The sequence below is a fragment of the Apodemus sylvaticus genome, chromosome 4, assembly GCF_947179515.1.
Source record: "Apodemus sylvaticus chromosome 4, mApoSyl1.1, whole genome shotgun sequence".
NCBI classification, from domain to species: domain Eukaryota; kingdom Metazoa; phylum Chordata; class Mammalia; order Rodentia; family Muridae; genus Apodemus; species Apodemus sylvaticus.
The window spans coordinates 101,206,082-101,232,738 of record NC_067475.1 but is presented as its reverse complement, the minus strand read 5'-3'; the positions used below and the strand labels follow the sequence as shown (position 1 = coordinate 101,232,738).

The 26,657-nt window shown below is 37.6% G+C and overlaps 1 protein-coding gene across 2 annotated transcripts in view; it reads left to right on the top strand.

Moving 5' to 3' along the window:
* Rsrc1 (arginine and serine rich coiled-coil 1) overlaps positions 1 to 26,657 on the top strand; it is a 364,221-nt gene that overhangs the window by 302,265 nt on the left and 35,299 nt on the right. The gene's annotated exons all lie outside the window — the stretch shown is intronic.

Sequence of the window (26,657 nt, the reverse complement as noted above, 5' to 3'; positions counted from 1 at the left end):
AGGATGCGCTCCCGAAAGGCAGCCTTGACTGTCAGAGCAGCACTGGGGCAAGCAAGCTCATACACAGACATCTGCACACACAGCATAACGTGCATCTTTCAGCTTCTCAAAAGCTCATGAGAGGAAATATGTATTGAGAAGTTGAAGTGCATTTTGGCTTTGTATAGTATTGTATAAATTAGAAAGTTGAAATTCTTGTCTTAATGCATACATATCTTTTACCATAACACCAAGAAAGCTTGTGTTTTTCATCTGGTTAGAAACTGAGATCCAGGAAAAGCATGCATTTACATTTGAAAGTTTAGAATGCTAACAGCACCCCCCTCCCATCAATGCAAGTCCCCAGTTGATCATCTATAAGAAAGGACTGTAGGTTTTGGTGACAGAATTCCACAAAGAAATGCATTGAAACTAAATTTCTATGCATATATAAGTTATTCATACCATATCTGACCTGCAGAAATCTTAACTGTATATTCTTATCTGTGATCAACTAATGTTATAACTCACTGAGAAAATAGGGCACTTTAACATATACATCTCGGCATTTGCACTTCTCTAATCCACCGATGTTTGTTGATGCCTATATTACCAGTAAATAAGAGACTGAATGGGAAGCAGTCTAAGGAATTTCAAGTACTGTTTAGCTTTGTATTGATAAAACCAGTTGATTTAACACTGACATTGTAGAATACATGCTTCTATCTATCACAGCTAGTACATGTTACAGTCTCGCAGATAGAATTTTTGTAGTAGTATTAGTTGAATCACATGCATTCAGATCCTAGAGTTTTAATTAATTTTTAAAAAATAGGAAATGCTTGTAGCCACCAACCAAAGAGCATACGCGGGCCAGTCTGAGCCATCCCCACCACTACCACATATGTAGCAGATGTAGCATATGTATACGGCCTTGTCTGGCCTCACTGGGAGAGGAAGTGCCTAATCCTGTAAAGATTTGATGCTCTAGGGTGGGGGACACCCAAGGGGGAAACCTATCAGAGGCAAAGGAGCAGGGGGATGGGGGAAGAACTTTGTGAGTTGATACTGGGAAGAGGGGCAACATTCATGATGTAAATAAATAAAACAAATATTAAAAAATAAATGCTAGTAGTTGCAGATTTTAACATTATTTTTGAGTATAAATATAAAAATGTAATATGTATTCTTAGCCCCATAAAAAGAAAGTTAATGCTTTCTATCCTGCATTTCCAAATCATAACTAATATGTTATTTCTAATAATCTCTTTATCATAAATTGGTTATAAATTAACTTTTAAAAAGATACTTTAAGATATTTTAGTGACTACAGGTACTTAAGTATTATAATTACATTTCCAGTATTCTATACATATACAGATTAATTAGGTTAAATGGTCCTTGTAGTATATGATATGTAATATCTTTTCTCCTTCTGTGTCTGAGAATTGTTGGAAATTCCAGCCTTACAACAATACCCATTTTAATTGCTTCTTTCCAAGTCTATTATACTAAGTAAAACTCCAGGATTGTAGATGACCTAGTATCATAGTGCCTCACACATGGTAGAAATCTTGAATTATTGTATCAACAAATTATTAAGTGAGTATCCACTTTTCTTTTCTTCTTTAAAGTCTAAGCCTAGATTTACTTGGAGCTTGCATTGGATTTTAAATAATCACATTGAAAGTGCATGCCATCTCTGCTGGGTCCCTCCTCTAGGACAAGACCTTAGCTGTTATGCAATTGCTCTAATGAATTAGAATCATGCAAAATGAAATTAAATAATAGAAAATGTTATCAGTATTTGCTATATGACTTTTTCTCTACTTAAGTTCACTGAATTTTCTATGCATTAAAAATCTGAAAAATTATGTTGCTGAAGAAAAATTCAACTGATTAAGCTCTATGACACTGATTCTAAAATATGAAAGGAACGTTTTTTTTTTTTATTTATGAGGTTCACTGTACTTATTTTGTATAGTAAATCAGTCACCTTTTAGATTCTTTGTTATTATTTGCTTCCAATTTTTTTCTTATGGATTATATTGAATTCTATTAAATTAACCTTTCCCTGAAGATGATTAATGTATAGGCTATACTTATTTTATTTCACATAATTAGTCTAGCTGCAAATTAAAACTTGAGATACATTGGTATGAGCTTCTGTATCTGAAAAAATAATAATCCTTTATTTCAAATCTAGAAGCCACTAGTAATTCAGTCTGTCACATCATCTATACAATTCATATCTTAATTTCTTAGCATGCTGATATGCAGCACAGGGTTGAAAGCATTGTTCATATGTAGATAAATATTGTCTATCTGGCTTCCTTTATCCGCTCTCTGTTATCTCCACAAAGCTATTGTATTAGCATAGCAAAAGCTGTACCTTGCAATTTCGCTTTGACTATTATGCAGTCCTTTCCTTTGAGTGTTCTTAAATCAATAACATATTATGTTTGAAAGTATCGTGTCTAAGATAGAGTCAGCCTGTATACCACATTTTCCCAAGGTTACTGGTTTGCCTTGTTTCCATCCAGTTTGAATATTTCCTATGGTCCTTACATATTTCTCAATTCAGCTCCCGCTTACTGATACCACCAGAACATTATAGGCCTTCATTCATAACCGCTTACCAACTCTTTTTCACTCTTCTGGAGTTATATAAAGATACATCTCTTTCTAAAAATAAACAAATAATTCAAAATGTGTTTTTAAAGTTTGCAGCCTTAAAAGTAAGTGCTTTTTTTTAAACTTAGGCTGGATTTTCGCAAATGAACATTGACTTGAGGAACACCCACTGTGCCTCTTCTTTTCTCTGTGTGTTCAGAAATGTTCATGTTAGAATTGCCTGGCTTAGCCAGGCAGTGGTGGCGCATGCCTGTAATCCCAGCACTCTGGGAGGCAGAGGCAAGCGGATTTCTGAGTTCGAGGCCAGCCTGGTCTACAAAGTGAGTTCCAGGACAGCCAGGGCTACACAGAGAAACCCTGTCTCAAAAAAACCAAATCCAAAAAAAACCAAAAAAAAAAAAAAAAAAAAAAAAATTGCCTGGCTTTTTGAGACAAGCTTGACATGTTGCTCAGACTGACCAGGAAGTTACTGATGTAGCTCAGGCTGCCCTTGAGCTCCAGATCGCCCCCATCGCTCTCTAAAGGTTGGGATTAGTGCATATGACAACATACCTTGCTTTCTTAGTATACTTTTAAAATAGATTACTGAAAATGATTTTAATTTCTAGAATGCTTAGATACAACTCCTTGTGTTTTCTAAATGTTGTTTTTTATTTAATTTATTATTCATTTAAGGATGCTAATTATGTTTTAATGTGTTTATGGGCATAATAATGGTCGTTTGCATCTTATTTCTCTCTAGTTAACTTATTTGCCATAAATACAGTGGCTTTGGAATTCTTTTCCCTCTATGCTTATTCAAAAAAAATGTTGTGTTACACTGGTTGGTTGGTTTGTTGGTTAGTTACTTCAAATATATTTGTTTTCAAAAAACTCAGGCAGCTTATTCTAAATTATTCATGAAAATAGTGGACAGTGAAAATAGGAACATTGTATGAGGCACATCTAACAAAAACTAAAGTCAATATCAATGTCATCATCCTTGTTGTCAGACTTCAGTTTCAACTTTTGGTACACTGTCAGTCTTCGAATATACCACCTCAATGTGTTCATCTTTGGCTTCTTCCTCACCACCAGAGGGGTCTCTGCTTCCTTCAACCATTTAATAAATGGCTCTGCTTTGACACGAATCTCTTTGGCAAGTTCTTTTGAGACCTTTTCTGACCAGCTGATAACGACCTCTTCTTCTAAAAGGTCTGCATCATATATCTCCTTTAAGATGTGTGGAATCTTGGCTATCAGCTGAGCTTAATGCATTGCTACCACATATTCCAAACCATGAAGAAGGTGCTGCTGACTCTTTTTTTGTTGTTATGGCAAAATCTTAGAAAATGGGGCTTATATTTCTTTTTTTTTTCTATATTCTTTGTTTACATTCCAAATGATTTTCCTTTTGCCGGTTACCCCCTCCCCATAAGTCCCATAAGCCCTCTTCCCGCCACCCGTTCCACAATCAACCCCTCCCACTTCTCTGTCCTGGTATACCACTACAATGCTGCATCAAGCCTTTCCAGGACCAGGGCCCTCTCCTTCCTTCTTCTTGGGAATGATGTGATATGTGAGTTGTGTCTTGGGTATTCAGAGCTTCTGGGCTAATATCCACTTATCAGTGACTGCATTCCATGTGTGTTCTTTTATGAATGAGTTACCTCACTTAGGATGATATTTTTCATTTGCCTCAAGAATTTCATGAATTGTTTTTAATTGCTGAGTAGTATTCCATTGTGCAAATATACCACATTTTCTGTATCCATTCCTCCATTGAGGGACATCTGTGTTCTTTCCAGCTTCCAGCTATCTTGCCAAAAGCAATATACAGATTCAATGCAATCCCCATCAAAATCCCAACTCAGTTCTTCATAGACTTAGAGCAATTCTCAAATTCATCTGGAATAACAAAAAAAAAAAAAAAAAAAAAAAAAAAAAAACCCAGGATAGCTAAAACTATTCTCAACAGCAAAAGAACTTCTGGGGGAATCAGTATACTGGACCTCAAGCAGTACTACCGTGCAATAGTGTTAAAAACTTCCTGGTATTGGTACAGTGACAGGCAGGTAGATCAATGGAATAGGATTGAAGACCCAGAAATGAACCCACACACCTATGGTCACTTGATCTTTGACAAAGGAGCTGAAACCATCCAGTGGCAAAAAGATAGCCTTTTCAACAAATGGTGCTGGTCCAACTGGAGGTCAGCATGCAGAGGAATGTGAATTTGATCCATCTTCATCTCCTTGTACTAAGCTCAACTCCAAGTGGATCAAGGACCTCCACATAAAATCAGACACTGAAACTAATAGAAAAGAACCTGGGTAAGACCCTTGAGGACATGGGCACAGGGGAAAAGTTCCTGAACAGAACACCAATAGCTTATGCTCTAAGGTCAAGAATTGACAAATGGGACCCCTGAGATTTCACCTCACATCAGTCAGAATGGCTAAGATTAAAAACTCAGGAGACAGCAGGTGTTGGTGAGTATGGAGAGAAAGAGGAACACTCCTCCCACTGCTGGTAGGAATGCAAGTTGGTATAACCATTCTGGAAATCAGTCTGGCTGTTCCTCAGAAAACTGGGCATGACACTTCCGGAAGACCATGCTATATCACTCCTGGGCATATACCCAGAGGATTCCCCGGCATGCAATAAGGACACATGGCTCCACTATGTTCATAGCAACCTTATTTATAATAGCCAAGGGCTTGTATTTCTTGATTTGCTCTCTTATCTTCTCATCAAAGAGAACTTCTGCCATTGATATTGATGCCATTTAAAAAGATAGATGCAACTCAGCTTAACAGGGTAATGCTGCAAATTTTTCTCCATTATCAGCCAGAAGTGCAACATGTATGTGCAGGAGCTAAAGTGGCTTAACATCATGCTACACTTGACACTAAAAATCTATCACTGTGAGTGGTCTATCAGTAAGCCAATGAGACATCTAGGGAGTGTATGCATATCAGCAAGCAGTTGTACTTTGCTTATTTATAGCATGTTTCTTTCAGAAAAACTAGTGGTAGACACATTTGGATCACATTTATACAGTTATAAAAAGTAAAAATTTGATTTTGGTCATTCTTCAGAAAAAAAAAATCTAATGTCAAACCAGAAGTCTTGTGTATTTAAATAAAAAATCAAGTCTTTGGCCACAGCTGATTGATAAGAAATAAAGTAGTCTTGATTTCCTCTTTCCTTTCTTTCTCTTTGATAATCCTTTAAGTTAAGTGAGATCATAAATAGTAGAAACTAAAGGGAAAGAAGGTGCCAGCAATGTTCTAAGTATCATATGTATTTTAACTCTAGTGAGTCCTCACAAACTGATTGGGCACAAGACACAATGCTTAATCACTTTCTCTAGAGCTAATAAGTGCTGAAGAGCTAATAAGTGCTTAAACAATCATAAATCACACTTAGTGTTAAAAAATAATATAACTAAGAGTATATGGAGTTGCCTGACCAGATAAGGGCACTTGCCGTAAAAGAAAGAGGAATAAAAGTGAGTCCAGATCTCCAGCACCCATGTGAATGCTGACCCCAGCTTTGGGGGTCAGAAACAAATGGATCCGAGGAGTTCCTGCTGGCTAATATACACTAAACATCAAGCTTCTGGTTCTCAACATGTGAGAGGAAGTCACCCAGCATCCTTTCTGGCTTCTGCATCCATATACATGGACACACTCATTCTCCTACATGTATGCATACAGCACATATACAGAGAACATGGTTTAATTCTTCCTTCCTCCATGCTTTGTCTTCCTCTCTGAATCCTACATCCACGCCCCTGAGCATCTCAGCATATAGTGTTCTTATTCTTACTTAGAGCCATTTGCTCATTAAGTTTTCTCATTTAAGTTTCTGGGATTCCCAGATAAAGTACTCCAGACAGACGCATGGATTTTAGCTGGGTATAATGTTCTTTTCCTATCCTTATCTGCTTTTGTCCCTTTGGACTGTATTAGGGCCATACATAGGCATCTCATTTCTTGGATCCCCTTCCTAAGATCTTGCCCTCCCTGCTGCTTTATGGTTCTTTGTCTTGCCATGTTCAGAAGGAGAACTGTTATAATCCCTTCTTCCCATCCACTGTGGTTCATCACCTGAAATCCAGAGGAAGGGTGAAGACTGGAGTGACTGAAAGGGGAAACCCAGAAGTTGAACATGGCCATGCACACCTGTCTCCCCAGCACATTGTGTGTAGAAGAAGAAGAATCAAAAGAGCAAGACCAAACTTAGCTACATAGTGAGTTGAGAAGAGTCAGAGCTGTATGAGATCCTGTCTAGTTACATAAATAGTAAGTAACTAACTATGGTAACTGATGCCTGCCTATCCTTTTGGAGTCACTGTTTATTCAATTGGCATGTAAGGTTAGACAAAAATAGAATGATGGCCTTCTATAGCCTCAGTTCTGATTTGACTGCCTGTTATGATATGCAGAACATTCTGAGATTCAAGTACTCAAGGGAGCTCCCTTACTTTAACTGACTAGTTTCACTGCAGGGATTAAGTATCTCTGGAGGAAAGAAATGTTTTCTGTATGACAGGTTGGCGTTGCTGTATCTTTTATAACCCAGTATTTTTAAAATGTAAATAATGCTCTTTTTAATACATTAGCTGTAATGTTAGAATGTTATATTCTTAACCAAAAAAATCTACTTAACCTGAATATGTTGCTTTATGGTCTGATTTTCTTGAGTCTTTCGTTAGTCAAATGTCACTGTAGACGTTTTCAGGCCTCTGTCTTATCTCTCCCAGCAGTGAGAGATTTGTCTTTTATCATCACTTTGATTCCTTGTCAGCAGAATGTGGCTGCTACATCTTGTTCACCTTTCTCTTAGGTATCATCCTGTCTGTTATACAGCACAGCCTTAGCTAAAGTCAGTATGTGCTCACTAAGTTTTAATTTTTTAACAAAGCTTTATTGCTCTTTTTAATAATGCTGAAGTGCTTTTGAGGATATGGTCATTTTACATAGTGTTGGCTTTCATAAATATAAATTCTTTATTTCAAGTATATTACAAACTTTGACCTCAGTTACATAGTTCTCTTATCTTCAAAACAGCTTAATACTAATGATTTTCCTTCATATGCCTTTTTTTCTGGCTCTTTTTCTACATTCTTTGTTTACATTCCAAATGATTTCCCCTTTCCCAGTACCCCCTCCCCATAAGTCCCATAAGCCCTCTTCCCTCCACCCGTTTTCCAATCAACCCCCTCCCACTTCTCTGTCCTGGTACTCCCCTACATTGCTGCATCAAGCCTTTCCAGGACCAGGGCCCTCTCCTTCCTTCTTCTTGGGAATCATTTGATATGTTAATTGTTTAAAGATTTATTTTTTATGTTTATGAGTACTCTAACTATATATACACCTACATGCCAGAAGAGTATCAGATGCTTGTGAGCCACCATGTGGTTGCTGGGAATTAAGCTCAGGACCTCTGGAAAAGCTGCCAGTGCCCTTAACCACTGAGCCATCTCTCTAGCTCCCTTGATACATTTTTGTATCACACATTTAGCTATACTCTTTGTGGAGTTGCAAGCCAGTTTAGATCATGTTCTAGTTCTTTTTAGCAAGATGTATTTATTCATGAAAAACAGATATATTGATATCTTTGTGACCATTGCTAGGTCTCTGGTGACCACCCACTATGGATTTCCTTACCAATTTAATATTTTCTGTTTTCCAAAAACACAAATTTCAAGACCAATCAGAGCCACAGCCTTCATATTCAATTAGTTATCTCCACTATAGATTAAAAATTAGGAATCAGAAATACCTCTCAAATATCTATCAATATATAATCTTAGGAATGTCAGTACAGTCTAGGGAGTCAATTGTGCTGTCATGGAAACATCCGTAGCATCCCCTAGCTGACAGAATGAGATTTAGAATCTGCTTTGCCATATCTCGGCTCTACATTTGAATAAATAACTTAATGTCACTGTGTCTCTGTAGTCAGAAAGATAATAAATTTGCCTAGAGATGTTATAAAATGTACATGTTATGATTAAAAAGCATTTCATAACTAATAATGCTATAAGCTATTACTGTTACTCAGAATTACAGCACAAAAGAATAATGTGTGAGATATATATATATATATATACATATATATATATATATATGTATATATATATATATATTTCTTTAATTGACCTTTTAGTAACTTTTATCATTTAAAAACAAATCTCCTAGATAGGCAAGATGGTCAGTGGGCAAGGGCATTTGCTGCATCAGCCTGTCAGCCTCGCTGTGAATTAATGTGAAAGTAGAAGAGACTCAACTCAAGATTATCCTTGGACCTCCGTATATTCTCTGTAGGACACTCATGCCCACACAAACACACACACTAAAATAATTCTTAAAATTTAAGTGTGTTTGTGTTTACCTATGTGGTATGTTAATAGATCCTGAAAGAAAAAAATCAATGCCCAGGCATAAGAGCATTGTACAATACAATACAGACATTGTACAACAGGAAGAGACCAAAAACATAGTCATAAAAAGAAATAAAGCTTAGAACAATTAAATGGAGGTTAGTACCTCTTTATCCTGTGTAACCTTAGGTAATCACTATAAAACCAGTTTTCTTATCTGGTATAGAAGGCTTGATTTTTATTCATCTACCGCCTAAATATAAAGTTACAATAATGTACTATGAAGTTCTTATCTGATCAGTTACTGCCCTGCTTTTTATTTAATTCTAGCGCATTTTGCAATCTTAGCATAGAATACATGGAGGGCTGGGCATGAGTGAAGAGAGAATGTGGGCTGTATTATGTGGAAATGACAAAGGGACCTGTAATTTCCAAGATAATAGGACACATTTCTCTTGTGCTTTTTAAAATCTGATTGACTTTACTGAAACTCTAAGACTTCTTTTTTTATTTTAAATTCCAATGTCAGGATAAAATTCATTTATTTACCTAAGTTTTCTTTGTTTTTACAGCAGCAATTAAATACTAGCATGGGAACAAAAACAAATTCACTTAATTAAGATCAAAATCATAACTTGTGAGGAAAAATTATTTTCTGCAGAATGACTTAGTTTATTTTTAAAGTTGGCTCAGAGTAGCTCAGTTCATGATTCCTGTGCCACTCAACTTAGAACGTTTGCTTAAAATTTCCCCTCTCTGGGCTACCTTGTTTGGCCTCAGTAGAGACTTGAAGTGCCAGGGTAGGGGATACTACCTAGCCCCCACCGCCCCCACCCCCAGGAGAAAGGAACTGGGATATAGGAGAAAGATTGTGGGAGGGGGTGACCAAGAGGGGCCAGTAAGCATGATGCAAAGTGAATAAATAAAATACTACTACTTTTGCTGCTGCTGCTACTACTACTACTACTACTAATAATAATAATAATAATAATGATGATGATGATATAAATAAAAAGATGCCAGATATAAGGTTAAAGGAGAGCTATTAAACTTGTAACTAGTAAACTAATAAACCCAAAGGAAACAGTGATTAATATTCAAGGTCGTGCCTGCAGAGAAAGATAGGTTTCATCAAGTTAAACAATAGGATAAACTGCTTCTTTAGGTACTTACTTCATTGGTAATCTAATTAAAACAGAGTTCTGTAAAAACAAACCACTTTTTAGACAAAACATAAAAGGAAAATTTCCATCACTGAATACAGACTTTTATCTTCTCAGGTAAGAGAAATTACAATATTAGTTGTATTCTATTCAGTTCTCTAAACTTTTACTTACTTGCCTTTATACCGCCCCAGACAGTTTAGTGTAAGAAGAGCATAGTCTATATTGTGTTATTTCTTCACATTCAAATGAAATATCTAATACAAAAAATCTAGCTCTCTATAAAATTAAAATTTTGTTTTAACACTGTAAATCTAAGCACTAGGCTAACCAGGGGGTAATTTTTCTCAAAATTCATTTGGATAAGCTTTTCTCAAGATAAGAAGAAAAGTGCCCAAAGGTTGATAATTATTAAATAACTTACAACTTTTATTTTTACTTTTTTAGTTTTAAAAATTAGTATTTTTACTTTTATTTGTATCTATTGACCTTGGTTTTTGTGGTGATATATGCATATGCCATTTAAGGTGCTCGGTAACAACCAAACTACACTTCATAGAACTACAGAAGTGAGTTACAGAGGAAGGGACCTGGGAGGGCGATTCTGATAGCTTAAGAAGGGGAAATAGGAGGACTGGAATGGAAGGATTAAGTGGGAAGGGGGATAAAAGAGGGGACAAGGGAAAGATAGCTGAAATTAAGGGTCATTTGAGAAGTCATATGAAAACAATACAATAGAAACTTCCCAAAGGCTATTTAGCTGGAATTGCCAAGTAATTGAAAAGATGAAACCTCAACTGGCCATCTCTTGGTATTAAATGAAGCTTTCAGTCTGGAGATTGGGTGATATCTACTTGGGTTGTTTGCCAAAAGGGTCTCAGGGGAATCCTTGAACAATCCAGGCTGTTGCCAGAAGTATTTAGGTTGCTCTCCACAAACTGAGGACAAGGCCCCATTGCTGAAGACAACATCTACACAACTTGTTAAACACGTTGTAAGAAGTACAGCTAGTGCCGACATAATGCCTTCACTATGTTCTAGTTTGGTACAGGAAGGTACTGTGCATGCTACGAACACAGCCACAGACACTGATCTACCATGGTGTCCAACCTGCAAGATATGCTAATTTAGTGATAGCTCAAAACATGTGAGAGTAACCAACCAACACCTGATTTGGCTTAAGGATCACTCCACAAGATGGAAGCCAATCTTGATTGACACTGTTTGGTTGACTAAGAACCTGAAACTAGATAGCCGAGGGAGAGAGGGTAAACCAAATATACTACTCCATTAAAAGACTGACAATAAAATGACACCTAATGGTATTCTGCTACATTAATGCATCAGTACCTTGCTCAGCTATCATCAGAGAAACAACCTCTTGCAGCTGATGGGAACAAATGCACTGCTAAATACACTGTAAAGAATGAGAGGCTTTGAAACACTAGGCTCTACAAAGGAAGTCTCCGCCAAATCCTTCCCCTCAGGGATCAGAGCACCCTGTGAAAAAGTAGGCAGAAAGTGTAAGAGTCATAGGGATGGAGGACACCAAGAAAACAAGGCCTTCTAAATAGCTTGAGCTTAGCTCCTCTGAACCCACAGACTGAAGCAGCATGCACAGGCTCTGCAGCAGGCCCTCTGCTGTGTATCAGAGCCTCAAGTTCAGTGTGTTCATGGTATACCTAGGTGTGAGAAGGAGTGGGTATCTTTCTTGTGCCTTGTCTTGGACTCTTTTTCTTTTGTGCTTATTTTGTCCAATTCCAATGTGTTGGTTTTTCTTTTATCTTTTATTTTATTTTATTATTTTATTTTATTATGATCCCTTGGAAGCTTATTTGTTTTCTAATAAGATAGAAAAGGAATGGATTCAGATGGGAGAAAGGAACTCAGAGGCGTAAAGTGTGTGTGTGTGGGGGGGGGGGGGTTAACCAAAATCAGGATATGTTATAAAAAATTTTTCCTAGGAATAATAAATAATAATTTAAAATATTATAGTTTAAAAATAGTAATAAAAATAGCAAAATAATAATTTTAAATTAAATAATAATTTAAAATAAGTAAAATAAAAATACATGGGATAATTGTCCTAGTTCTTATCAATTCATCTTAAAATTGATCTCAAAAACAAAAACACCATTTAATATTATAAACAGAATCATTTTCTTCTGTAGTTTACCAAAATACCTAGTTTCTACTTGTTTTCCTAACTATATAAAAACTTAAATTTAACCAAAAAAATCTTTTTGGAATATGTTTCACTTATTCTTTGCCACTTTCCTATGGGTATGTAATGTCTCTCAGTCATACCCATTTCAACCACCCTCACACTCTCTCTGTCTGCCCCAGCCCCACTCCGTGACAAAGAGAGCCCAGCCTCCAAACATGGAGTGTGTGGCTGTGAAAACCAACATTGTAAATAAGCAGTAGACTATGAAAATCCACTTCTTAAGGAAATATATTCATTATTTCTATGAGTGATGTTTGAAGATATTGCCTATGTGTTTGAATAAATGTATTATTTATTATTAGTTTGTTCATTATTATTTAAAATACTCATTTTACTCTCAGCCAAGTTGTAGCACATTGAGTGAAGATGATGTATATTTTATACTTCTTTATAATCTCAGTAATGGCACAGTGCCTGCTTCAGATTGCTCTTCCTAATATTTATGATACTATTGCCTGCTAACATTGCCTGTGCAGTGAACTAACAAACCTTTTAAGTGCTTTACTTATGATTAAAACAGTCAAGTTTGTAATATTGCCTATAGCTATTAAGTGGCCAGTTTGATGGATCATGATACCTTAATTATTGGCGTTCTCGCTAACAGATCTTGAGCCAGTAGCCATCAAGAACTACCATAGACATTGCGATTGTCCCTCCTGGAGATCTTATCTTCAGGCCGCCGTCACTCTACAATAGAGCACGGCTTTGTGTTTAGCAAGAGTGGGGCGGCCGTCTAGCAGCTTCACAGTGCCGTCAAGTGTGATTACTTGTCTGGTTGCTCATCCTTAGATCTGGCATGTTTTCCATAATGTATGAAATTACATGGGAGAAAAGATTGTACACGTAGGAAGTGATTTCTTTTTCCTATAAAAGTTAAAAGTCTCTGTTTTCTGTTTGTCTATCTGAATGCAGTAAAATCCTAGATACAGTGTGAAGAAATATGTACTAATTTAGAAGTTTTAGAGTCAGTCATTTTGGAAGAAACATATCATCAATTGGTCTAAATTATTCTGGGCATTTTAAAAATTTATGGAATTCTAAAGTTCAGAAGCTCAACAAGTGTTTCTTCTAGACAGGTATTATAGTTTGCTATTAGAGACAGGCAGTCACGTAGCCCAGTCTGATCTAAAACTTCGTATGTAGCTGAACGTGACATTGAGCATGCAATTCTCCTGCCTCTACCTCTCAAGTACTAAAATTACAGGCATGGAGCATCGTGCCCAATTTCACGCCGTGCTTGGAGTGGAACCCAAAGCTTCCTGTAGGCCACGTAAGCGGTCTAACATAGTTAGTATATATAGGTAAAGTAACAAATATTCTACAGACTTTTCTTTTATATATTGAAAATCTAATGGAGAAAATGTTTTTGAAATGGTTGGTGAAAGAATAAGAAAATTCCTTCTTTCTAGCTTCTTTATTACTTTATTCATATATTTACTTAGAGTGGGGGTGGCTGTTAGAGACAGCACACAGGAGCTGGGCCGCCCCTGCCGTGTGGGCTCCACTGACCACATCTAGATGATCAGGTTGAAGCACCTTTCTCCACTGAGTTATCGTGCTCTCTCCCCACTATTTTTCTAGTTTTTATATTACAGTTTGTGTAGTATAAGTAAAGCAGATACTACCTGACATCCGGCCATGACTTTGAAGTAATAAAACCATATTGTATTCTATATTTTATGTAAACTTGTGTATGATATTGTTTTTAAATTTTGTGAGTGATTTTTAAAGTTTTATCAGTGTGCCTTTAAACATTTTCGTGAAATGACTATCCAGAGTTTTCATGTTTATACTCCAGAGCATGCTCTTACAGGTATTTATGTAGAATCCTGGCAAATCCTTTGGGGAAAGAGAGTCCTTGAAATCCTTTTGTTCATGTTCAGCAAGAGGTTTACAATATTCAAACAGTTTAGAAGGAAGGCCAGTGCCAAGCTTTTAGAAGTGGCCTGTGATGCTGAGAGCCACCTTGCTATTTGAGGAAGATGGACTTGATTCTTATTCTTGTGAGCTGGTTTCTAGGCAGCTGTGAAGTAGTATTGCTAATATTTAACTGCACCGTGTCTTCAGAAAAGGTTCATCCAATTTCTTTCATTAACCTAGACTGTTCATTGTTTAACATTTAAGTCATATCAAGTGCAAAGTCATTCATTCGTTCCTACCCCTCTCTAATTCCCACACAGCTAGAAGGGTGACCCTGCTCTCTATGTGCTCATCCTCTGTGCACTACTCTGTGTACAGAGCTACACACGGAAAGATGAATCATGGCCGGCCTGCTTACTAGAGTCTAGTGAATAACTCAATGTGTTAAGGCACGTGCTCTGAAAGCCAAGTGACCAGAGGTCAGCCTCCAGGACCACATGAAGGTGGAAGGAAAGAAGCAATTTGACCTTTACATATGGACACTGTCATGTGCGCACAAACACTAAAATAAAACATAGAACACGTGATATAAAATGGAAGGGATATAAAATGCTGAGACTAGAAGCATGTAAGCAAGTATGGGAGCAAAGAGATGCTAAAGGCTGGAGGGGGCTTCGCAAAGGTAAATGAAACATAAACCTGTAAATATTTAAGAAAACACTGTAAAGAAACCTGCTACTTTATAAGCTTATGAGAAAATGAAATAATACTTTTCTTTTTTTACAAAACTTATCTATTGGCCCTTAATGACGTTCTACTCTTCTCTCACACATAAGGAACAGAGCCTCAACTGAGCATTTACACACACAAAAAAAAAAAAAAAACACACACACACAAAAGAACAAAACCTATCACATGTGTAGAAAAGACCTGTGAGATTGGAACTAGTTTGGTCAGTAACATTGAAGCATATTAGATACACTGAAGTTGCCAGTCCCCAAGAAAACAAAGAGGATCCACAAAGCTGTCTCGTTCCCAATTGAAGAAAGATGGGAATCAAGAAGGTGACTTTAAAACTGGGAATGTTCTCAATGTAAGCTTGTATGCAGACCATGTATTGAAAGCTTCTCGGTGGTGTAGACAATGTCCTGCTGCTCTGCGTCTTCCCCTCTTAGGATTAATCAACCCCTCGACATTTTTTTTTTTTTACACTCCAGATTTTTTGTATTCGATATAATTTATTTACATTTCAAATGATTTCCCCTTTTCTAGCCCCCCACTCCCCGAAAGTCCCGTAAGCCCCCTTCTCTTCCCCTGTCCTCCCACCCACCCCTTCCCACTTCCCCGTTCTGGTTTTGCTGAATACTGTTTCACTGAGTCTTTCCAGAACCAGGGGCCACTCCTCCTTTCTTCTTGTACCTCATTTGATGTGTGGATTATGTTTTGGGTATTCCAGTTTTCTAGGTTAATATCCACTTATTAGTGAGTGCATACCATGATTCACCTTTTGAGTCTGGGTTACCTCACTTAGTATGATATTCTCTAGCTCCATCCATTTGCCTAAGAATTTCATGAATTCATTGTTTCTAATGGCTGAATAGTACTCCATTGTGTATATATACCACATTTTTTGCATCCACTCTTCTGTTGAGGGATACCTGAGTTCTTTCCAGCATCTGGCAATTATAAATAGGGCTGCTATGAACATAGTAGAACATGTATCCTTATTACATGGTGGGGAGTCTTCTGGGTATATGCCCAGGAGTGGTATAGCAGGATCTTCTGGAAGTAAGGTGCCCAGTTTTCGGAGGAACCGCCAGACTGATTTCCAGAGTGGTTGTACCAATTTGCAACCCCACCAGCAGTGGAGGAGTGTTCCTCTTTCTCCACACCCTCTCCAACACCTGCTGTCTCCTGAATTTTTAATCTTAGCCATTCTGACTGGTATAAGATGAAATCTTAGGGTTGTTTTGATTTGCATTTCCCTAATGACTAATGAAGTTGAACATTTTTTAAGATGCTTCTCCGCCATCCGAAGTTCTTCAGGTGTGAATTCTTTGTTTAACCCTGTACCCCATTTTTAATAGGGTTGTTTGGTTTTCTGGAGTCTAACTTCTTGAGTTCTTTATATATATTGGATATTAGCCCTCTATCTGATGTAGGATTGGTGAAGATCTTTTCCCAATTTGTTGGTTGCCGATTTGTCCTCTTGATGGTGTCCTTTGCCTTACAGAAACTTTGTAATTTACCACTAAGTAATAATGTGTTTTTATAGAGGATAAACGGTGAGAGAGCAGAGACTGTGCTTTAAATGTTCATTTTGCTTTGCCAAATATAGAATCATCTCTTCAATAATTTAAAAGTGAAAGATTCTGATTCTAAAAATTCAGAAGGTGAAAATGTCTTTTGCTTCTTTGAGCAAAAGAAGTGAGGTGGAGGGAACAAGGCTTTCCCACATGGCCCAGAATAGGGAACCTCTGGACTCAGGCAGCCCCTCCACTGCCGCCTGCTGAGGTAGCCGTTGTAGTGTACCTCAGCATCCAGCTAGTGTACCTCAGCATCCAGCTAGTGTACCTCAGCATCCAGCTAGTGTACCTCAGCATCCAGCTAGTGTACCTCAGCATCCAGCTAGTGTACCTCAGCATCCAGCTAGTATACCTCAGCATCCAGCTAGTGTACCTCAGCATCCAGCTAGTGTACCTCAGCATCCAGTAGAGGTCTTTTTTTTTTTTTAATATGGTATTGGATAGCATCAGTATAGAAAGAAGGCCCAGGAAGAACCTTGAGTATTGTAGTACCCACTTACTGCCTCAAAGTCCTCATTATTATTCTTGCCCTCAGATTTATTCAGTAATTACAAACAACAAAACTACCAATCAGCAGAGAAGAGAGGAGAGGAGAAGAGAGGACAGGAGAGGGGAGGGGAGGGGAGAGAGGAGAGGAGAGGGGAGAGAGAGAGAAACAGAGAAACAGAGAGAGAAAGAGAGAGAAACAGAGAAAGAAAAACAGAAAGGAAAGGAAAGGAGTAGGGAGGGAAAGGGGAAAAGAAACAGGTTAATGTAATTGTTTATGGTCTTCTTCAGAAAATAAATTTAAAATATGGAAAATGATGAAATTGTAAAACATTTTTATTTCTACAGTTTGACATGATTATGTATAATAAACTGATTGCACTTTAAAAACTAAATCTTAATTCAAGTACATTGTTCAATTCCATGAAGATGTGTGTGTGTTGAAACAGTTGTAATCAATTTCATGATTATAAGGAAGTTGGGGTATTCTGCTCTGGTTTTCTGCCTTATTATCATTTTCTTGCTTTTAAGGAGCAGTCCATTCTCTTAAAAGAGCCTTTGGACTTTTCAACAGATGGAAGTTTATCTTGGATCAAAACAAAGCTTCTGTTTCAATGTATTCCTGCCCGAAGGCAGGAAACTGGACCAGAAGACATCATGCAGGCCCCTTGACAGACCTGTGTTTTGTTTGTAAATCTCACTGCTCTTTAGTGCGCTGAGATAGAAGGATCTCCCAGTACCATCAAAGCAGCAGGGCAGCTACTGACATGCGTTGTAAGGTATTTTTGCTCTCATATTGAAAGGTAGCCTTAGAAGTGTAGGAAGCAGTATAATACTTTAAAGTTATTGCTTCCTAGCCCATGAGAAAAAGTTCTTATTTCTTTACTTTGTAGTGATGGTGCACCTGCATCATTGTTACTGTAATTGTATTGCCAAATCAGGTGTGAGATTAGTTGTTGGATGTTACATGTAATCTGCACAGAAATCAAATTATTTAACCTCGAAGCCCACAATACCTCCTCCTGCTGGCTTGCTGTTAAATATTCAGTATTTTCTTGTCATGAATACAAATGGAGGACAAATTAGAATCTACAGACAGCTGACTTGAGCTTCAGATTAGAGGCTGAGGGGCTTGTGCTGTTTTAAATGTTTTAATTATCATAGTCCCAGTAGCCAGTTGAAGGACACACATAAAATCATTTTTTAACAAAAGAAAAGGCGAAGCTCCTCCTCCTCCTCCTCCTCCTCCTCCTCCTCCTCCTCCTCCTCCTCCTCCTCCTCCTCCTCCTGCAAGTGTTTGAGTATAATTGTGTTGCACTTCCATTAGAGTAATGCGGATCTGCTGCATGGAATTAGGTCTATTAGGATGAGTCATTTTTAAACAACAAATATCTCCAGGAATATTTTTTTTCCTGGTGCATATTTGTCTTGTCGGAAGGATGATGTATAGTCCTCATTTTATTTTGGACAATGAATCTGTTTTTGTGTGTGAAGTTTAATTTAGACAACAGATATGGTAGCTTACATTGAATGTGGTGAAATTTATATATAACATATATTTGCATTGAGAAAGAATGAACCCAGATTAAATAAGCTACAGAGAATTGTCCTAGGAAGAAAAATACTTAATATATGCTAGCTTGAGTTTTATTAAATAAATAAAATTTTATAGCTTAAGCAAAACTTTCACCTTAAAGTGATGAGAAGGATATAGTGTAATTAAAATGCTATGTTAGTTGTTAAAATATTAATGGAAATTTATAGAACAAAACAATTTTTAAAAGAAAAAAGTTTAAATTAATTTTATTAACATTTTATCAGCATTAATCTAGTATCTATAGTCTTGAATTTGCATTTTTGTTCTTGTATATACATTGGTGTAATGTTGATTTGATTAGTTATGCCTAGCTAGTAAGCGGTGAGACATTTTTATATACTCTTGGGAAATAAATTTGGCAGAAAATCAGCATGAGTAGATTTAATTATCACTCTGAGACCTTTTCCTTTTCTAGCTTAGTGATCCTGAAACTCCATGTGTCTCACTGAAATCTGTGTGGACGCTCAGCTTCGCTCGCCAATTTGTTCTTCCATGCAATGATAAGCCAAGCAATTACTGGTTTATTGATTTTTCATCATGGCAAATTTAAAGTTGATTTTTTCCTGAAAAGGCAGGGGTGATTAAGTGTTTCCCCTCGGTTTAGTACAAGAGCCGTGTGGCAGAATCTAATATCCTGAGGTCAACCTCTGCAGCAGATAATACGGTGTCTCGGCCACGTGCTAAAGAGAGAAATCAGGACTACAAATGTGATAGGATATCTGTGGAGACAGTTTAATTTGCTCCATTTATATGAACAAGTCATGTGCCACATGCTTGGAAAACATCATTTTCAATGAGTTTAAAAGTAAGGCCCACGTGGGCAGAGAGAATGAGTGAGTACAGACAAGAAAGGTGGTGTTGGTTGTTAAGGGAATTTCACCACCATTTTTAAATGAAAATAGCAAACCATTGGAATATAGGTTTTTTTTTTAAGACATAGAGTGAATTTCACAATTATTGTGTCAATTTGCTGGATTGTAAAAAGCAAAATAAACTGCCATGTAAGGAAACTGTGATTAAGCTGTGCACATTAGTGTTAAATATGCACACATGATAATCTCTTTAGGCAGTTTTCTGGCATAGTATATTCTTATATTTTATGAAGATACAAATTCTCAATGAAATATTCCATACTTGACTCCAGAATTATTTTAAATATCTTGAATGATTTTTTAAAACAATATTTTTAAATTGCTCATTACAAGTAGAAATATAGATAAAAAGATAGACATGATCATGAGAAACGTTAAACATTAAAATGGTAGAAAGTATATCAATAACTGAATATTTGCCATAGATTTGATTAAAAAAAAAACAACAACAAAGGTCTAATTTTAGGCCTTTGAGGAACAACAAAATGTATTTGTTAAATCAAACAAAGAATATAGAAAATAAACAAAGGAAAAAAACAAAAAAGTAAGTATTGTTTCTAGAAAAATAAACATTTAGAAATGAAATAGAAAAAAATCAAAAAATAGAAGATAAAAATTCTCAAGTTGCTTTTTGTTCTTAATCTTTTTATATGATACTAAATATCTACCAAAAATATTTAACAAATGTTGTGCGCTCCCAAATCATTAAGATCATTTTCTAACTAGTTCTGCTTCTGACCAAGTCTCTCCCTGTGACGTGGAAGCCCATGTGTCTAGGCGGAGGCCACACGTTCCACGGAAAGCCTCTCTTGTGCTTTGCTCTCTGGTATTTGGGCTCTGAAGTGTTGTGTGATTTCCCCTCACATCTAACAGAATCTACTATGACCGTATTTTAAATTGGTGGATACGCCATCCAAACATGTCTTTTCAAACAGTTGTGTTCTCTGATAAATTGACATAAGCACATCATTTTCAAGATAAAGAACTCATGTTTTTATTTAAAGATGTTTTCCTCTGAAACAATAAATATTTGAGAGACATTCGGTTTTCAATGTGAAAAACCTTCTCAGTAAATAGGAAGTCTGTATCATATAAAGTATTCATAGAATACTTAAAAGAAACTTAGTCAGAAATGTTTATTTATAAGGATATAAGAAAATAATGTTTTATGGTAAATACCAAACTCTGTAGCAGCACCCTGCTCTTCATTCCTCTGAGCTTTTAGACAGTCTGCACTCTGCACGTCGCTCTTCCCAGAGCCATCCCACTGTTTCAAACTAAGAAAATACCCATGGAGTACTCTTTAAAAGTTCTGTCCTATGCAGGCTTCAAATACCTATTAGTCGACCTAATCACTAATTGATAAATCACAGTCTGATGTCTCCTGTCTGACCTTTAATGTTGATTGAGTTGCAGTGACATCTTTTAGTTAATGGTTGTTCAAAAGAGAGGTCAGTATGGAAGCATGGACCCTGCCTTGTTTTCTCACTGAAATCCTTCTGTTAGCAAAACCTCCCTTCTGTTCCTGACACCATGTTAAATGCTAGTACTATGAAGATAAATTAGACAAGCTCCTTATTCTTTAAACACACACACACAGACACACGCGCACACACACACGCACACACACACGTACGTATGTGTGTGTGTGTGTGCGTGTGTGTGTGTGCGTGCGTGTGTGTGTGTGTGTGTGTGTGTGTGTGTGTGATGTTTGTGACAATTAGAAAGATACGCCATGTGCATAAAGTGTGAAGCAATGTAGAAAGAAGCTCTGGTAACAAAATGCAGGTAGACTGCTTGTGAAAAGGGAGAGATTACTTGTAGGCAAGAGAATTGGGGAATGCCTTGAAGAAATTGCTTACATTTATCAAATCTGTCAATATGAACAATCCTGGAGTGAACATATATAGCAGGCGGGAGCAGGGAAAGAGAAAAGAACTGTTTTGGTTTTTGTTGTTTATTCCAATTTCCTTTTCTAAAATTAATACCAAGCCCAGTTATATAATTATGCCCTAGCAATAGCCCTGTGAATTATGAAGTATTCTTGTTTTATAAGTCAGTTAGACAAGTTAAGTACTTACTCAAGATTCTGCAGGTAGTAAGTAATAAAGCTAGAACTTGAAAATTCACATTGCAACATTATATTCCCAGCTCATTATTATTATATTTCATGTGTGCTTGCTTGTCTGTTTGTTTTTCTATTTCACAATTATGTAGACTACGTAATTGGATCTGGAACTTGACTTCATAGCAACACACTCTGAAACTGACCAATGTTTCCAAAAATAGCCTACATCAGAATAACCTGAGAGTAATTTTTAGCGTGTCTAGATTTTTGATGCCTTGTACTTTTCATACTATATAATAATTTGATTCCAAAACTCAGATGTAATCTATGTGTCTATGGTAATTGTAGTTCTCTATTTGCTGGGTTGCATGCATACATAAGCACTTGGAAAGAAATCCAGCCCACATGATTTACCACAATGTACAAATGAGTAAGCCCGTGTATGTAGTCAACCATTGTCTTTTTTTTCCCTTGGTTTTATTTTTTACTTACGAATTTCTTACAGTGCATTTTAATCATATTTAGCCTCTCCCTCAACTCTTCCCTGTTCCATCCTCCTTTTATACACAGTCGCATTTGTGTTCTCCTTTTAAACCCATCAAGACTAATCTCTGCTGCCCATATGGCTCTTTACCCTAGGATGCTATGATTACCAAGGGGCCACACCCTAGAGAAAACTGGCTCCCTTCTTTTCATAAGCCATCACTGATTGTTTGAACATTTAAATGTATGATTTTCCAATTAATTTGTTAATTTAATATTTTTCATATAATATATTTTGATCATATTCCTTCCCCTCCCACAACTTGCCTCAGATCTTCCACCATTCCTAACTACTCAATTGCATATTCTATTTCTCTCAAAAAATGAATAAAATGAAACCAATAAGACAAAAAATGTCAAACCATAATAAATTGAAACAAAAAGCCTATATGACAAATATCAGGTCTATTTTATGTTGTCCAGGATCTATTTTATGTTTATGTTTTACTCTGGCCGTGGGGTGTGTTCTGGAGTGTGTTTGATACACCCTATGACATCGAAGAATACTGGTTTTTCCTTTCCTAGCAGGTTTCAGTAACAAATAGCTTATGGTTGGGGGTATGACTCTGTGTCTGTGTCTCTTTCTCAGTACTGGGATTTAACTGGTTTGAATCTGTATAGATCTCGTGCATGTTGTCACCATTTCTATGAGTCCATATGTGCATCCATCCTGTTGTATCTGGAAGATGCTGTTTCTTTGGCGTCATTTTCCACCTCTGGCTCTTAAAATCTTTCCACCTCCTCTTGGACATAGATTCTTGAATCTGGAAGGGAGGAGTTTGATAAAGGCATCCCATTCAGAGATACATGATTCAAAGTCTCTCACTCTGCATGTTGTCCAGTCATGAGTCTCTGTTAAGAGCCTTCTACTGCAAGATGCTTCTCTGTTGAAGGTTTAGCAGTGCTCTATCTATGGGTATAGCTGCATGTCAGTAGGAGCCATGTTAATTGCTATGTCCCTGTAGTACATGACCTTTCAGGTTTCAGTACATGGCTACTTTAGTAGTATCAGGTATGGTTTCCATCTCATGAAGTGGGCCTTGAATGCCATCAGAAAGTGGATGGTAACTCCAATAACTTTTTTGCCACTATTGCACCAGTGGTCTTGCAGGCAGATCAGTGTGATAGCTCACAAGTTCAGGGTTCCGGGGCTCGTTAATATTGACAATTACTTTTTCCTCCAGTGGTACTATGAACACTGGTCAGTAAGACTGAAGCTTTTGGTTGGTCACCAGCTTGATTTCTCCATGTGTGGTGACATAGGCAAGTTGTATCTTCAGCAGAAGATTATCATCAGATTATAGAGGGTAATCAATAGCCCCAGCAAAAGCCTGTGGTATTTGGAGGAGATTCTATGGGAACTTTGTGGGCAGTGACTCAGAGATTTAACCCATTCCTGACACTGGGGCTTTGACTTGCTAGGATAAAGTGTCCTTTTGAGATATTCCCTATTATGTAGTGAATTACATTATTACTTCTTTTTTTTTTAGTTTATTTTATTTGCATCCCAACCACAGCTTCCTCTCCTTCCTCTCCTTCTAGTCCCTCCCTCCCTCTCACCTCACCCCATTCCTCCCTCCCTACCTCCTCAGAAAAAGGGAGGCCTCTGATGGATATCAACCCACCTTGGCATATCAAGTTCCACTAGGACTGGGCTACACGTATCTTCTCCTATTGAGCCTAGACAAGGCATCCCAGTAAAGAAGAAGGGGTTCAAAGGCATGAAATAGAGTCTGAGACATCCCCTGCTCTATTAGTTAGGGGTCTCACATGAAGACCAAGCTACATATCTGTTACATATGTGTACAAGCCCTACATCCATCCCAGGTATGCTCTTTGGTTAGTGATTCAGTATCTGTGACCCCTTTTGTCCCCAGACTAGTTGATTCTCTAGTTGGTGCTCTTGACCCCCTGACTCCTTCAATCCTGCCTCGCCAATTTCTGCAGGATTCCCCCAGCTCTGCCTAATGTTTGACTGTGGGTCTCTGCTTCTCTTCCCATCAGCTACTGAGTGAAGCCTCTCAGAGGACAGTCATGTTAGGTTCCTGTCTGCAAGTATAAAAGAATATCATTAATAGTGTTAGGGGTGGGTTCTTCCTCTCCCTCCCCTTCCCCTACCTCTACCCCTTCCCCTTCCGTCCTACCTCCCCCACCCCCCTGCATGGGTCTCAAGCTGGGCCAGTCATTGGTTGACCATTCCTTCAGTTTCTGCTCCATCTTTATCCCTGCACATCTTGTAAGCAGGGCAGATTGTGGGTCTCGGAGGTTTTGTGGATAGTTAGTTGTCCTTTTCCCTCCTTTGGAAGTCTTGCCTGGTTACAGGAGGTGGCTATTTTAGATTGTATATTCCCTATTGCTAGGAGTCTTAGCTGGGTCCACCCCCATAGGTTCCTGGGAGTTTCCTAGATTTCTAATTTGTCCCAGAGATGGCACCTACCAACCAATCCCAGTTTTCTGTCTCTCTGTCCTCCTCACACTTTATCCCTCCTGTTCCCCCCACCCCTCTTCTGCTCACCCTCCATCCCTCCACCCCCATGTCTATTTTATTTCCCCTTCTCGGTGAAATTCAAACATCCTCCTTTAGTCCTCCTTGTTACTTAGATTCTTTGAGTCTATAGATTGTAGCATGGTTATCCTATACTTTACAGATAATATCCACTTTAAGTGAGTATATACCTTATGTGTCTTTCTGGGTCTCAGTTACTTTACTCAGGATATTTTCTAACTCATCCATTTGCCTGCAGATTTCATGACACCAGTTTTCAGTAACTTAGTAATACTCAATTATATAAATGTACCACATTCTCTTCACCCTTTCTGCAATTGAGAGACATCTAGTTTCCAGATCCTGGCTGCTATGAGCATAGTTGAGCAAGTGTCCTTGTGGTATGGTGGAGCATCCTTTAGGTATATGACCAGGAATGGTATAGCTGAATCTTGAGGTATAACGATAGCCAATTTTCTGAGAAAGTGGCATATTAACTTCCAAAGTGGTTTTTACAATTTTTACTCCCACCGGTGATGGGAGTGTTCCCCTTGCTCCATATCCTCAACAGCATCTGCTATCCTTTGAGTTTTTTACTGTAGCCATTCTAACTGGTATAAAATGGAATCTCAGGGTTGTTTTTATTTGCATTTACTCGATGGATGAGAATCCTGAACATTTCTTTAAGTGCTTCTCACCATTAGAGTGTCTTCTGTTGAGAATTCTCTGTCTAGCTCTGTACCCCACTGTCTTAATTTTCACAAGCTCCTTTAATAAGGTTGCTTAAACACTTTGGCCTCCTTTCTAACCCAACCAACCATCATATGTAGTAGACAAGAAAGGTTAATAGGGTGTGTGGGTTGAGGACTGTTTAGAAATAGTTCTTTGGGATGATTCCAGTCCTTGTTGTCAGAAGTCCAGTCCTCCAGCAAAACACCAACACGAATCAGCAGCTACAGCCAGTCCACTCGGCAATCAACACTCATGAATCAGCACCAGCAGATCCAGAATGAAACTGAGAATCTCCTCCAATCAACCCAAGTCTGTGGTAGCTGCAAGAAGCTGCCAGAATATTTTGAGAAGTTCTTTGCTGAATCACTCTGTACTAAGTCACCACAAATGAAGACTAGCAACACAATGTAAGGCAAACCAATACAAGAGCTTTGTCAGCAAAAGCTAGTGAGGAGGAAGATAGTGGACTAATACCAGATCCTCCTCCCACTGTCTATGGGGTCATATTTATATTCTTTCTTAACATCACACATCCTCTCACAGGTCTGCTTCAGTAATCTTCATCATCATATGTCTGCTTTAGCAAAACATCATATGACATAAGTGAGTTTCCAAGGAAACCAAGAATTTTCCACTTCAGTACTCCATTTTTAACTAGGTTATTTGAATGGTCTGATTTCTTAGGTTTTTCATATATTTTGGATTTCAGCCCACTGTCAGATATGAGGTTTGTGAAGATCTTTTCTTATTCTGTAGGCTGCCACTTTGTTCTATTGATGATGTTCTTTGCTTTATAGAAATTTTTCAATTTCATGGGGTCCTATTTATTAATTGTTGATCTTAGTGCCTGAATTGTTGGTGTTCTGTTCAAGAAGTTGTCTCCTATGCCTATGTATTCAAGGCCATTCTCTATTTTCTCTATCAGATTTAGTGTATCAGGTCTTTTGTTGAGGTCTTTGATCCACTTGAACTTTTTTTGTGAAAGGTAATGGATATGGATCTGTTTGCATTCTTGTGCAGGGAGACATCCAGTTAGACCAGCACATTTGTTGAAGATCTTTTCTTTTTTCCATTATATAGTTTTGGCTTCTTTGTCAAAAAACGTGTGTCCATATATGTGTGGGACTTATCTAGGCAGTGACTCTTTTTAAATTGCTTTCATATGTGTATATATTTTAGGGATGCTTCCATGTAGGTTTTCAAAAGGTCTTCAGTCTTAGTTTTCTCGCCCCACATTCCCTCCTTTGTCCTGATCTCCAAGCCCTCTCCTCTTTTAATCCTTCTAACTTCTTTTTATCTCTTTGTAACACTATATGCCATTTCCCTTTCTTT